Source organism: Eleutherodactylus coqui, chromosome 3 (genome assembly GCF_035609145.1).
Source record: "Eleutherodactylus coqui strain aEleCoq1 chromosome 3, aEleCoq1.hap1, whole genome shotgun sequence".
In the NCBI taxonomy this organism is placed as follows: Eukaryota; Metazoa; Chordata; class Amphibia; order Anura; family Eleutherodactylidae; genus Eleutherodactylus; species Eleutherodactylus coqui.
The window spans coordinates 122803917-122816674 of record NC_089839.1 but is presented as its reverse complement, the minus strand read 5'-3'; the positions used below and the strand labels follow the sequence as shown (position 1 = coordinate 122816674).

The window sequence follows — 12758 nt, the reverse complement described above, 5'->3', positions numbered from 1 at the left end:
CCTTGGTTGCTCACATCGACTGACTGCGGACAGGATAAGGATCCCCAACACACAGCAGGACTATAAGATCCCAGGGACATTCACATGTTCCACGTCCAATGTTGTGTACCTGATCATGTGCAGTAAATGTCCTGTTGGGGGTCTTTATGTCAGAGAAACGGGGCAAAGACTGAAAGCAAGGATGAGATCTTATCGCCACACGATTAAACACAGAAAAAGAGAATTGCCTGTGGAAGAGCACTTTTCTAACCATGGACATAACATAGGAGATATAAGAGTTTTGATTTTGAAGGGTAGTTTCAAGTCGCAAAACCAATGAGGAATTTGGGAATATAAATTGATAACAACTTTTGACACGCTGAATACTGGGTTAAATTATTCCCCAGGATTTATGCGTGAATGGGGAGTGTGAGACATTTATTGCACAGATAAGGGGTCTGCTTATACTTTTGCTACAGAAATGTTACAGTGGTCTGCCTATACTTTTGCTACAGAAATGTAACAGGGGTCTGTCTATACTTTTGCTACAGAAATGTGGGCCAAGACCAAGGTCCTTGGCGGGGTGAAACTCTGCCGTGTTTGGGCACTTTGATTTCTTCCTGTATAATAGCATCTTTGTGCACCCACAGCATAGGCGAGCCCAAGGAACTCAAAGACTTCCTATTGCGGTGTTGAGCTATCTGACATTTACACAGAATGAAGTGTGTGGGGACCCATGAATTTCCCATAGCTTTTTAACTCACGGCAAGGTGGAGGGTCACACAAGGTGGAGGCTGGGTCCAAGCCTGACCCAGGGCCTGCTCACGTACTTCCCACACAGAGTATTGCGGGTCCTACCTCGGTCATGGTTTCTTGGCCTTATTATGCCACCCCCTCCTCCTGCTTGGGGTCTGGGGATCAGCACTGGGCAACATGGATTTTCTCTCGTATTACCACAGTTATCTGAGCCACTGGTTTGGGCAAAACAAAAGGACCATTACTTCATTAATGAAACGTTCACAGCTGCACTAGCATCGAAGTCCGCTTTATGCCCACGATTAATGAGGTTGTGAGCCAAGGCTGAGGTCTTTGGCAGGATGAAACTGCCGTGTTTGGGTGCTCTGATTTCTTTATGTTTAATACTTTCCTTGGGTTCCTTTGGCTCGCCTATGCTGTGGGTGCACAAAGACTTTCCATTGCGGTGTTTTTTTAACTGTCTGGCACAAATACACTGACTGACTAGGTTAAAAAGTGGGCCGAGGTCCTTGGCGGGGTGAAACTCTGCCATGTTTGGACACTCTGATTTTCTCATGTGTAATACCATGTTTGAATTCCTTGGGCTCGCCTATGCTGTGGGTGCACAAAGAACTCCCATTGCGTTGTTTTACCTGTCTGGCATAAATACACTTACTGATTAGGGTAGAAATGTGGGCCGGGGTCCTTGGCGAGGTGAAACTCTGCCATGTTTGGGCACTCTGATTTCTTCCAGCACCTACAGCATAGGCGAGCCCAAGGAACTCAAGGACTTCCCATTTCGGTGTTGAGCTATCTGACATCTACACAGAATGAAGTGTGTGGGGACCAATGAATTTCCCATAGCTATTTAACTCACGGCACCTTGGGTCACACAAGGTGGAGGCTGGGACCGAGCCTGACGCTGGGCCTGCTCTCATGCTTCCCACACAGAGTATTACTGAATTGTGGAGATGTGTAGAAGTGCTGGCACCTGAGTCCCCTTTATGCTCACATTTGCGGCTCCTGACAATTTTGTGACGGAGGTGGCACGGGATTGGAATGATGATCTTACATCAATGTATCATCAATTCTCACCAGCATTGTGGTCTATCGCCCACACTTTCAAAGAGGGTCGCTGTCTGGCCCTGCCAACCCTCTGCAGTGTGTGCCTCCGGCTCCTCCTCACCCAGTACGCACTTATAAATAGACATGAGGGTGGTGTGGCTATGAAGCGAGCGTGTGGCATGAGGGCAGCTGAAAGCTGCGCAGGGAAACTTTTGTGTGCGCTGTGGACGCAAGGTCGTGCAGGGGGGGGGGGGTTGGACTGCAATGCCAGCATGTAACCCAGGAGAAGAGGCAGCAGTGTCACCCACAGGCAGTGATTGTTCTTGGTTGCAGGTATGCAGGTAGTGCTTGGCTAAGATGCACCAGTGCGTGTGCCTTGCTAATGAGGGTTTGTCCCAAGTAAAGTGGTAAAGTGTTAGGGGGGTGACTGCCAGACTCTTGCCCCCATTTTGGCTTGATAGTGGGAACTGGGAGCCTCAGATGCAGCCATGCATGATGCCCCTGCCCTTTCCTACCCGTTTCTGTGGTGTTTCCATTACTTTCTGATATTTTCTGGTGTTTCACAAGTCATCAGCTATGCGGAGCATTGGTCCCATACAAAAATGCTTGAGTCCCCCATTGACTTCAATAGGGTTTGTTACTCGAAACGAGCTCTCGAGCATTACGAAAAGTTCGATTCAAGTAATGAGCACCTGAGCATTTTGGTGCTCGCTCATTGTTAAGAAAATTGTAGATCAATGTATCAGTTAATTGTTCTTTTATTGGATTGTAGACTAGAAAGATATAGCATGGTACTAGTATAAGTAGTGAAGGGGTTAAACGAAACCTTTTCTATACCATTACGGGGTAGACAGACAAGATAATAATCTCCAGACTGCCTCCCTTGCATTCCTTTTCACTGAATTCATAACGGTCTCATTGTATGTTATAGTAGCGCCTTAAGAGGTGTAACTTAGGTTAATCATTTTTGTTTTAGCCTATTATGTATTCTTATTAATCTTGGAGGTATATACTTTTGCTGTGATATCATTTATGATATATAAACTTCGAACACCTTAGAATAAATTAGAAATCACTTGATACCGCACAGGCTGGTGTAATTTGTATTTCTCCTGGGTCCAGACTTCTGCACGAGATCTGGGATCGTCTTCTCTTTGATAAACACATACATTCTCCTTACACTCATCTCTACAATTTATATATGCAACCATCAGATTTGTTATAGATCTCATAGATGCTGCTCTGAGTTATGCAGGCTTTGTTGTAGAAATCCCATTGCCCACAATGCTTCTGCCACACATGCAAAGAGCAACCAAACAACTAATGCAAAATGGAAAAATAAGATCACACTGATTTTTTTTATCACCTTGCTGAAAGGCCTCACCCGCACAGCCACTTTTACGCTTTCACAGTTTGGCATACGTCAGAAAGAGTCAATGACTAACACTCCAATGAGTAAAACTATAAGGGCTCAGTTACACGGGCGTTTTTAAGCTTGTATATACGCGCATAAAAACATCCGTGCTGCATTCGTCATTAAAAAAAAAATCGCACCAACAAAGAATAGAACATATGGGTGGCAATGGACATGGTCGCGGGTTTTTTTTATGCACGTATATATGTGCGTAAAAACACTCATGAGCCCTCAGAGGTAAAGAAGGGCTGTGAACACTGCAGCGAGCGCTGTTGCTGATCTTCTCTAAGACTCCTACTGAATTATTTAGTTATGACTTCAGTGGAATCACATTTACCGTATATACCGGCGTATAAGGCGACGGGGCGTATAAGACGACCCCCCAACTGTCACCTTATACGCCGGTATACAGTGGAGAAAAAAAAAAAAAATTCATTACTCACCTCCCCCGGCGTTCTGTCGCGCTCCAGCAGGATGTCGCTCGCTCCGGCAGGCTGTCGCTCGCTCCTCGTCCCCGGCGCAGCATAGCTTTCTGAATGCGGGGCTTGAAATCCCCGCTTCCAGAAAGCTAATACACACGCCGGCAGCCATGACATCATTGAATGGCTGTGATTGGCTAAAGCACACGTGGCTTCAGCCAATCACACTATTCAATGACATCATTGAATGGGTGTGATTGCTAACACGTGCGCCTTCAGCCAATCACAGCCATTCAATGCTGTCATGGCTGCCGGCGTGTGTACTAGCTTTCTGGAAGCGGGGATTTCAAGCCCCGCATTCAGAAAGCTATGCTGCGCCGGGGACGAGGAGCGAGCGACAGCCTGCCGGAGCGAGCGACATCCTGCCGGAGCGCGACAGAGCGCCGTGGGAGGTGAGTAATAAATTTTTTTTTTTTTACACTTTTTTTTTTTTGTATTACCGGCGCATAAGACGACCCCCGACTGCAGAGCAGATTTTTCGGGGTTCAAAAGTCGTCTTATACGCCGGTATATACGGTACCTCTCATGCTGCAGTATTTTATGTTCTCTAGTAGAGATGAGCGAGCATACTCGCTAAGGACAATTACTCGATCGAGCATTGTTCTTAGCGAGTACCTGCCCGCTCGGAAGAAAAGGTTCGGCTGCCGGTACGGGTGAGAGGTGAGTTGCGGCAGTAAGCAGGGGGAAATGGGGGGGGGGGAGAGAGGGAGAGAGAGATCTCCCCTCCTTTGCTCCCCACTCTCCCCCGCCGCTCCCTGCCCACCGCCGGCAGCCGAATCTTTTTTTCCGAGCGGGCAGGTACTCGCTAAGGGCAATGCTCGATCGAGTAATTGCCCTTAGCGAGTATGCTCGCTCATCTCTATTCTTTAAACATGTGACCTACTTATTTTTGCTTACTCTACCATAGGGAATGCTTTCCTGAAATCATTGGATTTTAACCCCTTGTAGTGAATGGCCTATTTTTTTTGCATTAACGACCAAGTGACTTTCATTGTCACATTGTTGCAAGAGCCATAACTCCCTGAAATCACTGTATGAGACGAATTGCATTTTTTAATGGCACGACTCTGGGGTGCATATAATGTGTTGGAGATGTTACAGGCGGCACTCTGTTGTACGTATAATGCGTTGGACATAGTACTGGCCACACTCTGGGATCTATATAATGTCTAGGAGATGTTACTGGCTACACTTTGGTGTACATATAATGTATTGTAAAACCTGTATTACAGATTTTTTAAGGGGATAGAAAAAGCATCCAGAAATTCCACCAATGTTTGGGGGTTTTGTTTTCACACCGCTCACCATTCGGTAAAAATAACCTGATAACTCCGCATGATTACTGTAATAACCAGATTACATTTTTAGTGTGAACAAATTAAAAACATTCACTACAGTTGTGAAGAAAAATCATTGAATCTGCATCACCGCATCCTGACACCTGTGACCTTCTTATTTTACCGGCAGTGCACATCTGTGGGGTCTTTCTTTTTTTTTTTGCGAGTAGATTTGTAGTTTTTATTGGTTCCATTCTGAAGTACATGTGACTTTTGGATTGCTTTTATTACCTTTTTCGGGAGGTGAAAAAAGAAAAATAGCAATTTAAAAATATATATTTTTAGAGCATTTAAGAAGCGAGATAAATAAAATATTTTCATTGCTTGGGTTGCTAATGAAAGCAATAATACATTCATGTTTTTTTTGTTTTTTTTTAAATCTTGGTACTAATCCATTTAAAAAAGGTTTTTGTGGGGGAAATTTGTATTTTTTTTAAACTCACTTTTTTTTTCATACTAAACTTTATTGAACTATTTTTGATACTGTTTTGAGTCCCTCAAGGGACAAAATTTACTAGAATAGTACACTGCATTATTTCTGAAATGTATTCTACTAGGCCTATGGCAGCAGCCTATTAGACCCTGTGGGGTCTAATAGACTGAATTACACGGCAGACAGGGAGGCCTTTGTCAGATTTCCAGCTGCCATGCGAGCCCATTGGTACCTTATGATTGCACTGCAGGGTGATGATGGGTTGGTTCCTTTCCCTGTCATCTGCTTACATGCTGCAGTTGCTATTGAATGTGACATGTAAGGGGTTAAAATGCCGGGATCTGAAGTTTCTCCTCTCTTGGCAGATAGAACAGGAGCTTGTCACTACCTTAAGAAGATGTATGTGCAGGCAATTGGTGAGGTCCGTAAAAAAGCATGTTGATGGCTGAGGTATATTTGTGTGGAAGTTTTAACAATTTGCAATTATTTGTGGATGTTTTTTATGGTGTACAATTAAGGAATTTTCAAATTCTATCCGTTCAGTTGTGTCCAACACTTAGATACTCTGAAAGCAGTTGTAAAAACATGGAGAGGACTGGCCTACAATTGCCTGATGTCCATTCCCGTGTCTTTCTTGATGGACATCAGTTAAGCCAATGTCGCTTTTGTCTTCCCTGTTTTTTTCTATGACTGACCCTTCTAAGTATATATTTTTTTCAGTGAATTCGCCTCCATCATGCCTCTGTCTCGTGATCTTGCCTCCTAGGTTCACCTCAGGTTGATACAGTCTAGAACTAGCTGTCCAGGGGGTTCCTAGATGTTTTCTTCAACACCACAGCTTGAAACCGTCAATTTTTCTACTATCCTCACAGCCATATATTGCAATCGGGAAGATGATGGCTATGATTAACCTTTGTTTCATGGCGACGGGAACATCATAACACTTCCATATTGGGCCCATGCTCACCATGGCTGTATGCCTCAGTGCTAATCTACACTTTATCTCACCTGTCGAGCTGCCACTGTGATCGATGAGGGACCCAAGGTTAAGGTACTCTTCCTTAGTCAGACCTCATCTGGAATACTGTGTCCAGTTCTGGGCACCCCACTTTAAAAAAAGACATAGACAAACTGGAGCAAGTTCAGAGAAGAGTTATCAAGATGGTGAGCGGTCTGCAAATCATGTCCTATCAGGAACGGTTAAAGGATCTGGGAATGTTTAGCTTGCAAAAAAGAAGGCTGAGAGGAGACTTAAATATTTCCTTGAGGAGACTCAAATATCTGAAGGGTTGTCACAGTGCAGAGAGATCAGCCCAATTCTCATTTGCACAAGGTAAGACAAGAAGCAATGCGATGAAACTGAAAGGGAGGAGACACAAATTAGATATTAGAGAAAACTTTCTGACAGTGAGGGTGATCAATGAGTGGAACGGGTTACCATGGGAAGTTGTGAGTTCTCGTTCAATGAAAGTGTTCAAACAAAGGCTGGACAAATATCTGTCTGGGATAATTTATTGAATCCTGCACTGAGCAGGGGGTTGGACCCAATGACCCTGGAGGTCACTTCCAACACTACCATTTTATTCTATGATTTTATGAGTCACGGTAAAGACCTACAGGTGGGAGAAAAAAGACAGTTTACCATAGCCACTGGGCATGAAGGTACCAGGGTGGTTGGGTAAGCCTGCCAACTCCCTATATAAACCTCCCCCCAAAATACTAGAGCTTCCCTTTAATACACTTTCACCTTATGTGGGCTGCTGGTGCCCAAAGCTACAGCCGCAATCAAATGTCTCCAAATTCCATCAGATTTTATAAGAAAAACTCTCACATATTAGCAACTCTAACTGCATCTATGCAAGAGAAATAAGATCTTGCCAAGAGGTTAAAGCTCGAGCTGTGGACTTAGTCAGCCCTCAGTGTGTGTTTTCTGCCTAAAACATACTTTTTCACACATCTTGCATCTCTGCCCCAAACACATGAGCATCATGTAAAAACATGCTTTTAGCTTCATTTCTAGCTTTAAACAGCCCTCAGTGTGTGTTTTCCACCTAAAACATACTTTCTCATACATCATGCATCTCTGCACCAAACACATGAGCATTATGTAGAAACATGCTTTTAGCTTCATTTCTAGCCTTAAACAGCCCTCAGTGTGTTTTCTGCCTAAAACATACTTTTTCAAACATCTTGAATCTCTGCACCAAACACACGAGCATCATGTAGAAACATGCTTTTAGCTTCATTTCTAGCCTTAAACAGCCTCCAGTGTGTGTTTTCTGCCTAAAGCATACTTTTTCCACACATCTTTAGAGATGAGCGAGCACCAAAATGCTCGGGTGCTGGTTACTGGAGTCAAACTTTTCATAATGCTCGAGAGCTCGTTTGAGTAACACACCCCATTGAAGCATTTTTCAAAGTGACTGATGCTTCACATGCGGGAGGTTGTGTGAATCACCTGAAAACATCAGAAAGTGGGGGGCGGAGCCTGACTGCGGAGCGTAATGGCCGCTTGAGACCGGAGCTCCCTCAACACGGCACCCGCAGGAGACCCTCAGCACCGCTAACAGCAGCAAAATGCCCAAACTGCTAAAGGACAAGGGAGGAGAACATACCAGCACGCCTAGGACATCTAAAAACCAGACGGGGATGCAGCGCTTTCTGAAAGAACGGAGCTCCCGCTCTCCTCACTCATCCAACAAGATGGCGCCGGCCTCGGAGGCTGCTTCTGCTTACAGTAAGGAGGGGGAGGGAGAACTATCCCCTGATGAGGAGAACTCAGGAACTGTATCCCGGGGGTTTATGAAAGAGCTGATAACAAAAGCTCTGCGCCCCCTTATCAGTGAGCTGACAGAGATAAAAGAAGATATAAGGCAGATGGGCAGCAGAGTTGAAGAGTTAGAGTCTGCCTCTGCATCAGTAACATCTCATGCCCTGGCCATGGCTAAAGTATTAAAGGAGCAGCATGACAACTTAAATAAAGCCCTCATTTTCCAGGAGGATCTGGAGAACCGTAATCGGAGGTGTAATGTACGCTTTAAAGGCATACCCGAATCCTGGGCAGCGGAGGCCCTGTCTAAAGTTGCCATAGAAATATTTGGTCAGCTTCTTGGGCAGGATAGAGCAGCGACAATCCCTGTGGAATGCATCCATCGCGCTCTTAGACCCCTCCCCCCTCCAACAGAGCCCCCCAGAGATGTTATCTGCAGGCTCCTCACTTTCCAAGACACGTCTGCTGTCCTGAAAGCTACCAGACAACATAAAGATTTAACATATGGGGACTCTCCGATTTCAAATTTTCCAGGATCTTTCCCCTGCTACCCTAACAAAGAGACGAATTATGCAACCCCTGTTGGAGGCCCTCAGAGCAAGAGACATTCGCTACGCGTGACTCTTTCCCTTCGGCATCAACATCTCTTACAAGGGCCGCAGATTACTGATTCGTACCCCAGACGATCTCAGCAGTTCCTGGGAACACCTGGAGATGGACCCGATAGACTTACCAAATTGGCTACCCCTTCCGGAGTTCCCTAAGCTCCCTCATTTAGCCCATCCGCAATCTTGGCAAGTAGCGAGCAATCTCAAATCGCCCAGAAGTAGAAAGAAGAAAGCTAAAGATCTTCCTACCGCCCCCGACGGCTGAAGAAAGGGGAGGCATTCAGTCTCTCCAATTTGTCATCCATCTGACACCCCGTCGGCCCCTTTACCCTCCTGTTTTGGCTACTTCTGTTTTTCTACCTCTGACGTCTACGAACACTTTGAGAAGCATAGCCATGTTGGACATGTCTCCTCCTAAATGTGGTATTAGGCCACTGGTACTTTGAACGTAATGTTATTGCTGTTGCTGTTCTAAACAAGTTATTGCATTAATGCAGTTTTTTTTTCTCCTCCTTAGCAGCGGATAGTTAGCTACAGCATCCACTCTTTAAATCTGGGTTCCTGTGGGCGCCTGCCTGATCAGGCTGCTATTGACGTAGTTGGTGGACCTTCCTATAAGGCCCGGACAACTCGCCCTCACCCCCAGCAAGGTCCGCACTTTTAGGACCTGCTGATCTAAATTTTCCAATCCAGTGTTGCAGTTTGCAACATAATTATCTGTACCCATTCTTCCCTCTTGTGTCTACCCTTTGCCTCCTCCTTCAATCCTCTGCACACCTCCCCCCCACCTCCCTACTCTTGCGCCTGCCCAGGAGACGCCGTTTTGGACTTGGTGGATAAAGCCTTCATTTACATAACTTTGTTCCCTTTTCTCTTTCCTTAGCAGGGACACCGCCGACCCGCTCCACATCCCCGGGATGGCGAAACCTCTTCAGTTCACCACCTTTAACGTAAACGGACTGAATTCTCCAAACAAAAGGCACCACGTGGCCCTGCTCCTGAGAAGGTATGGATCTGGGGTAGTGTTTCTGCAGGAGACCCATTTTAAGGGGGACAGATGCCTATCCCTACCGGGGGGTCAGTTCCCGGTGGCGTTTCATAGCTCCTCCACCTCCAAAGGAGTGTCAACTTTAATACATAAATCCCTTAATTTTAACTGTGAGGCTTGCTATGCAGATGAGGAAGGCAGGGTTCTCTTCCTGAGAGTATGCCTTAACGATAATAAAATAACCCTCGCTAACCTTTACGCTCCTAATAAAGACCAAATAGAATGGCTTATGAGACAGTTAGAGACACTCAAGCACTTCGCCAGCGGTCAGATCATCTTGGGGGTGGGATTTTAATCTCGTCCTTTCTCCCTGTCTGGACTCATCGTCCGGGAAATCCCAGCTATCGCAAAGAAAATTAAGTAAACTCGTCTGATCCCTCGCCCAACTTGATATACTCGATGCCTGGAGATGCTTCAACCCGTCCTCTAAGAACTACACATTTTTCTCACAGGTCGACTCCTCCTTCCAGCGCTTAGACTACGTTTTTGTCTCCTCTTCCCTTTTGCAACGCACAAAAAAAGCCTTAATTGATACCATTGCCATATCGGACCACGCCCCAGTCCACCTGATTCTCCATCTTCCAGACTCCCTTCCTCGAGAATGGAGATGGAGACTCAACCCCTCTCTCCTTGATTCAGTAGAAGACAGATCCAAGCTAAGCAAAGCCTGGGAAGAATTGTTCCAACTCAACACATCAGAAGATTTGTCAGTCCCGATAATATGGGAGGCCCATAAGGCCTTTATGAGAGGACTTTTGATTGCAGCTGGCTCCAGAGCAAAGAAGAGGCAACAAAAAGACATAGATGATAAACTTATTCAAATCGCCAAGCTGGAGCGCCTGACTAAACTCTCACAGAGTAAAGCCGCCACAGAGAGACTCACTTCTTTCCGAACAGAACTTAAGCTTCTTCTGGAAGCTAAGTTTAATAGAGATGAGCGAGCACCAAAATGCTCGGGTGCTCGTTACTCGGGACGAAATTATCGCGATACTCGAGGGTTCGTTTTGAGTAACGAACCCCATTGAAGTCAATGGGCAACCCGAGCATTTTTGTATTTCGCCGATGCTCGCTAAGGTTTTCATGTGTGAAAATCTGGGCAATTCAAGAAAGTGATGGGAACGACACAGCAACGGATAGGGCAGGCGAGGGGCTACATGTAGGGCTGCATCTCAAGTTCACAGGTCCCACTATTAAGCCACAATACCGGCAAGAGTGGGCCCCCCCCCTCCCAACAACTTTTACTTCTGAAAAGCCCTAATTAGCAATGGATACCTTAGCTAAGTACCACACTACCTCCAACAAAGCACAATCACTGCCTGCATGACACTCCGCTGCCACTTCTCCTGGGTTACATGCTGCCCAACCCCCCCCCCCCCCCCCCCCGCACAACCCAGTGTCCACAGCGCACACAAAAGTGTCCCTGCGCAGCCTTCAGCTGCCCTCATGCCACACCACCCTCATGTCTATTTATAAGTGCGTCTGCCATGACAAGGAACCGCAGGCACACACTGCAGAGGGTTGGCACGGCTAGGCAGCGACCCTCTTTAAAAGGGGCGGGGCGATAGCCCACAATGCTGTACAGAAGCAATGAGAAATATAATCCTGTGCCACCGCCATCAGGAGCTGCACACGTGGGCATAGCAATGGGGAACCTATGTGCCACACACTATTCATTCTGTCAAGGTGTCTGCATGCCCCAGTCAGACCGCGGTTTTTAATTCATAGACACAGGCAGGTACAACTCCCTATTGTGAAGTCCCTGTGGACCGACAGCATGGGTGGCTCCCTGGAACCCACCGGCGGTACATAAAAATATCCCATTGCATTGCCCAACACAGCTGAGGTAGTAATGTTGTGCTTAATGCAGGTGGGCTTCGGCCCACACTGCATGCCCCAGTCTGACTGGGGTTCTTTAGAAGTGGAAACAGATGCATTTATAATTCTCTGTGGACCCACAGCATGGGTGGGTGCCAGGAAGCCACCGGCGGTACATAAAAATATCCCATTGCATTGCCCAACACAGCTGAGGTAGTAATGTTGTGCTTAATGCAGGTGGGCTTCGGCCCACACTGCATGCCCCAGTCTGACTGGGGTCCTTTAGAAGTGGAAACAGATGCATTTAGAATTCTCTGTGGACCCACAGCATGGGTGGGTGCCAGGAAGCCACCGGCGGTACATAAAAATATCCCATTGCATTGCCCAACACAGCGGATGTAACGTCAGCTGTAATGCAGGTGGGCTAAAAATTAATTTGATTACACTGTAGGCGAGGGCCCACAAAAATTGCTGTATCAACAGTACTAATGTACATCCGAAAAATTGGCCATGGCCAACCAAGAGGGCATGTGAAACCCATTAATCGCTTTGGTTAATGTGGCTTAAGTGGTAACTAGGCCTGGAGGCAGCCCAGTTTAACGAAAAATTGGTTCAAGTTAAAGTTTCAACGCTTTTAAGAGCATTGAAACGTATAAAAAATTTTAAGAAAAATTATATGAGTGAGCCTTGTGGCCCTAAGAAAAATTGCCCGTTCAGCGTGATTACGTGAGGTTTCAGGAGGTGGAGCAGGAGGAGGAGGAGGAGGAATATTATACACAGATTGATGAAGCAGAAATGTCCCCGTTTTGGATGGTGAGAGAGAACGATGCTTCCATCCGCGGGTGCAGCCTACGTATTGCTTAGGTATCGCTGCTGTCCGCTGGTGGAGAAGAGAAGTCTGGGGAAATCCAGGCTTTGTTCATCTTGATGAGTGTAAGCCTGTCGGCACTGTCGGTTGAAAGGCGGGTACGCTTATCTGTGATGATTCCCCCAGCCGCACTAAACACCCTCTCTGACAGGACGCTAGCCGCAGGACAAGCAAGCACCTCCAGGGCATACAGCGCGAGTTCAGGCC

At 46.3% G+C, this 12758-nt stretch overlaps 1 long non-coding RNA gene across 1 annotated transcript in view; it reads left to right on the top strand.

Moving 5' to 3' along the window:
* LOC136619815 (uncharacterized) overlaps positions 1-12758 on the top strand; it is a 151392-nt gene that overhangs the window by 46041 nt on the left and 92593 nt on the right. Inside the window, exon 2 of the long non-coding RNA XR_010791047.1 lies at positions 9704-9826. This is a non-coding gene — a long non-coding RNA (uncharacterized lncRNA). The remainder of the gene's footprint in view (positions 1-9703; positions 9827-12758) is intronic.